The sequence below is a fragment of the Rutidosis leptorrhynchoides genome, chromosome 4 (genome assembly GCF_046630445.1).
Source record: "Rutidosis leptorrhynchoides isolate AG116_Rl617_1_P2 chromosome 4, CSIRO_AGI_Rlap_v1, whole genome shotgun sequence".
Lineage (NCBI taxonomy): Eukaryota > Viridiplantae > Streptophyta > Magnoliopsida > Asterales > Asteraceae > Rutidosis > Rutidosis leptorrhynchoides.
In genome coordinates this window covers 354,682,853-354,687,959 of record NC_092336.1, presented here as the reverse complement: position 1 = coordinate 354,687,959, position 5,107 = coordinate 354,682,853, and positions in this window count along the sequence as shown.

The following is a 5,107-nucleotide window of genomic DNA, read 5'->3' as shown; positions in this document are numbered from 1 at the left end:
CATCCGTGATTCGGGGGAGTTCGTTATGGAAAGGATTGCCAAAATCTCGGATGGTTCTAGAATTAGGGTTTGCCTATATATACAAACCCTAACTATCATTCTAAACACAATCACGTTACGTAACCATCTCCTGCTACACATCTTACGTAACCAGCATCATCTTGCATCCTCTCAAAGTTAACATGTTAGTTTCTCGTTAACTGGCACCTACGACCTTACTTGGGGCCTTCCAATCGACGACCGTCATTGAAGGAGGACTTAATCACTTGGCCACCCCGCCGACATCATCATGTCGGCCAGGGTTATTAACAGTAGCCGGACCGGAGAGCCTTGTTCTAAGAACCTTAAACCTCACTTTACGCGTTGAACATGCATATTGCTTCTATGGTTAAAATATGCATGATCAAGTGGTGCTTTCATTGAGAGCTGAACTAATTCAAGACATGTTTATTTGTTTTTTCTTTTAAAGTTTTGAATTATAAGGCTTATTGTTCACAAAATTTTTTGAATTTTTTCTTTAACAGTATCATGACTTCCGGGGAATCATCGGAACGTACTCAAATAGATAATCAAAACACGCCATCTGGTAATCAGCAGACGCAAGCTATGATTACGGGGGCGGGATACGCGCCATATCTTCCACCTGTATCCAGTGAGCCTTTTCAGGGGTATAAGCCGATATATCCAGAAGGGATTACTCCGCCAAGGGCAAACTCGCCAGTTACCACCACGCGGTTGGATTTTTCCGCGTTGGATCCAAGGGTCATCTTGGTAGGTACTAGCGGTGAAACAGTAGGCCCGCACGTGGTATGCTGCGGCCAGGTACCTATTTATAGTACCACGGTTTCAATCCCTCTGCAGACGCATAGTGTTCAGCAGAATTCATCGTTTACACCGTTGCAACCTTGGCAACCACCGCGTCCAATTTTGCAGTTTTTGACTCCTGTGGATGCGCATGCATTACTTAATAGTTGGGGGTTCGGTGTCATTCCGGATGCCGATTCTCATTGGACGCCGATAACCGCAGAACAGCAAAGCACTGCGCATACGGTTGGGCTTATAGCGGCATATCCTCAGGTCTCACAGGCATCTGAGCCACAGGTTTTGGCACCTTTTCAGTTACCCGTATACTCTGCACTGGTAAGCCTGCCCTCTTTTCCAACGCATCAGCCTTGGTTGTATCCACATACGCCAGGACAGCCCTGGCAAAATATTCAGGGGCAGGCGAATCTCGCAAGCCAATTTATGCAGGCGGCACCTCCTAACATGGTCCACCTATTTTCACAACCTGATTTTGTCCAGGATATGATGAGGCATTTCTTCGCAGGGCTCAAAGGTTACCCTGTTAAACCACCTTTTGAGCTACCAACTACTTTTGATAAGTTTCCTCCGCAAATAACTGCATATCCGTTTCCATCTGCGCCAAAGATACCTCATACGTTGGGTACTTACAATGGCTTAACTGATCCATATGACTTCTTATAGCATTTTAAAGGCGCAATGCGCACTCAAGGTTGGGTGGATCCAGTTGTGTGTCAGATATTTCCAATGACACTGCAGGGTATTGCTTTTGAATGGTTTAATAAACTGCCGGCGGGTAGTATAGCCGGGTTTATGGATCTGCGGATGAAATTCTTGCTACAATATTAGAATCAGAGGCCACGCAAACGCACTCATATCTAATGTCATGATATTGTGCAGAAACCCAAGGAATCTTTGGGTGAATTTCTCACAAGATATACTAATGAGTGTCTGTGCATACCAGATCTCAAGCCAGAGCAACAGATTTCCGGACTCATACATGGTATAAACTCAGAACTTCATCTAACACTGGTAAGGCGTCTGTGCCTTTCGATCCCAACAACTTATGCTAAAGCGCTTAATGAATGTCATGACTATATGCGGAGTAGCGAAGATAATGATATTCCAACAACTTAAGATGATAGTTCGCGTGATCAAAATCCTGGCAACAACTCTCGCAGAAGGTATCCTAGCGGTGGTCCTATCAGGAATGATAAAGGGAAATCAAGTGGCAATTATCGAAACAATAATCAGCGCGGCATCAATAATCAGAACTATGCGCTGCTTAAAAGTTTGTCTAAAATGCCAAAAGAAATTTTGGCAAACGAACCAGTGTGCGTGACCTTTGCGGTTCCAACTCCGCTTGCAGAATTTGGTAAGCGGGATAAAACAAAGTATTGCGAATTCCATGACGATTACGGGCATGACACTAATCGATGCAAAAACTTGATGGAAAGAGTACTTGAAGCGCTGTGCGCAGGTAAATTGAATCACCTGAAGCCACCTAAGAAGGACAATGGAAAATCCGCAGAGGAAGGGTCGAAGGCTAAAACTTTTGCATGGCAAAAGGTCGATAAAACAAAAAATGCCAACTTAACCAATAATATGGTCGACGTAGAGAAAGTTAGCCAGCGGAGAAAGTACAATGATCACCATGACTGGGAACTTCTCCCGATTGCATTTCCTCCTGTAATGTCCATCGACGCCGTTAACGAGCCCATTATCATCAAGTTTCGCATCCCTACTTGCGATGTACAAATTAAATGATGCATGTTGACACCGGGAGTGGTGTCGACATTATGTACGAGCATTGCTATCGTTTTTTCCCTGCAGAAGTCAAAACACAGCTACGCCAGTCTGATATTACATTATTTGGGTTCTCTAGAGAAAGCTCATGGCCGCTAGGTCGGATAGAGCTAATGATAGAACTCGCAGATGATAATAATCCGCAGTTGGTCAGACATGAGTTAGTTAACTTTTATGTGGTTCGTTCAACTTCGTGGTACAACGCGCTGCTTGGGAGAAATTTCATATGGCGTTTTAACATTATACCATCGGTGGTGCATGGTTTGATTAAGTTTCCTACGAAGGGAGGGGTTGCCACAATTGCGTCACATCAAACAACCGAGTTGTGTGGTTCTGTTGCGCCTGTAAACATTCCCAGCATGGGAGAACAACTTGCAAGTAGTACGGTCATAGCAAACCGTTTACATCCGGATAAGCGGATTAAAATCGGCGCAGGCTTGTCAGCAGAAATAAAGGCCAAATTGCACGGAATATTGACCGCCAATGCAGATGTTTTCGCGTGGCGTGAATCAGACATGATGGGGGTACCGCGAGACATTACGGAACATAAATTGAATGTTAACCTATCACTCACACCCGTTAGACAAAAGAAGCGGCATATGGCTCTTGAGCGTAGTGATTGGTTATGCGCAGAAGTAGATAATCTTGTCAAAGCAAACATCCTGCGGGAGGTGCGGTATCAGACATGGGTTGCTAATCCTGTGTTAGTCAAAAAGGCTGATGGTAATTGGCGGATGTGCGTTGATTTTAAAGACATTAATAAAGCATGTCCTAAGGACAACTACCCTGTAACACTGGCCTTTTTTTTATACACAGGGGAAGACTTTAATAATAAACACAATATAAGTCACGTCATTACATTAAACCGTATAATTAAGTTTAGCTTACACAACAGTGTTACATTATTACAAAACATTATTTAAACAAAAGTCCACATCAGAGTAGGGTTGTCAAACATTTCTTCTGCATTAATACCCATCTCGACTAGCAGTACCTAAACCTGCAAAGGGGGAAACATGTGGGGGATTAGCGCACCGCTAAGTGAATGGAATCTATCTAACAGATATAGCTTAAGCCACACACAAGCTATATACTAACATCAACACTTGCTAACTACCGACTAGCAAACAAAAGACAATACGAGGATCGGCGACTTGTACGAGCACATGACTATCAGCTGATCGGGCCTGAGTCTACCAACGGTAAATGTGTATCCCACGAACCACCGTATTCTAACACACAAGCCCTTAACATATCCTCCAAAGTCTGTATCGTTCTTTCACTCTGACCGTCTGTCTAAGGATGATAAGCTGTACTTAAATTCACACGTGTACCCAGATTCGGTTGAAGACTATTCCAAAAGTTTGACACAAATCTGGAATCTTTGTCTGAAACGATCGATAACGGCACACCATGTCGACTAACTATTTCTTTCACATACACATCGGCTAACTCATTTAACGAAGCTGTCTCACGAGTAGCAAGAAAATGAGCACTTTTAGTTAGACGATCCACTATTAACCAAATCATATCATGTCTTTTCTGAGTTCGAGGTAATTTGGTCACAAAATCCATCGTTATATGTTCCCATTTCCACTCTGGAATCTGTAACTGAAGTAAATGAACCATAAGGTTTCTGATGTTCTGCCTTCACTTGAGCACATATATGACACTTTTCGACATAACGGGCGATATCTGATTTCATTGTTGGCCACCAATACACTGTTTTTAAATCATGATACATCTTATTACTACCAGGATGTACTGTCAATCTGGATTTATGAGCTTCTGTCATAATTAAATCCCTTAAATCTCCAAGCTTAGGCACCCAAACACGATTGTTTAAGGTCTTTAGTCCACGTGAATCATCAATTAAGTCCACTTTTTATTTGGTCATTTGTTCAGATTTAATATGTTCGTCCTCCAAAGCACAGGGCTGAACGGTTCTTAAGCTGTTAATCAAATCTGAAGTTATATTCAAACGAAGGAATTTCACATTTTCACTTGACCTTTTACGACTTAGCGCATCTGCAACCACATTTGCCTTACCCGGATGATATTTAATTTCACAATCATAATCTTTGATCAACTCTTGCCACCGTCTCTGACGCATATTCAATTCTTTCTGTGAGAAGATATATTGCAAACTCTTATGATCTGTACAAATAACACAATGAGTTCCATACAAATAATGTCTCCACAGTTTCAAAGCAAACACTACTGCAGCCATTTCAAGATCATGCACTGGATAATTCTTCTCATGAACTTTCAACTGTCGCTAGGCGTAGGTGATTACTTTATCTCTCTGCATTAAGACACAACCCAACCCAGCAATTGATGCATCACAGTATACCACGAAGTCGTTTGAACCTTCTGGTAAAGCTAACACTGGTGCCTGACACAGTAGCTGTTTCAAAATCTGAAAAGCCTTTTCCTGTTCATCAGTCCATCGAAAGGCTACATCTTTACGAGTCAACTTAGTCAACGGACCTGCTATTTT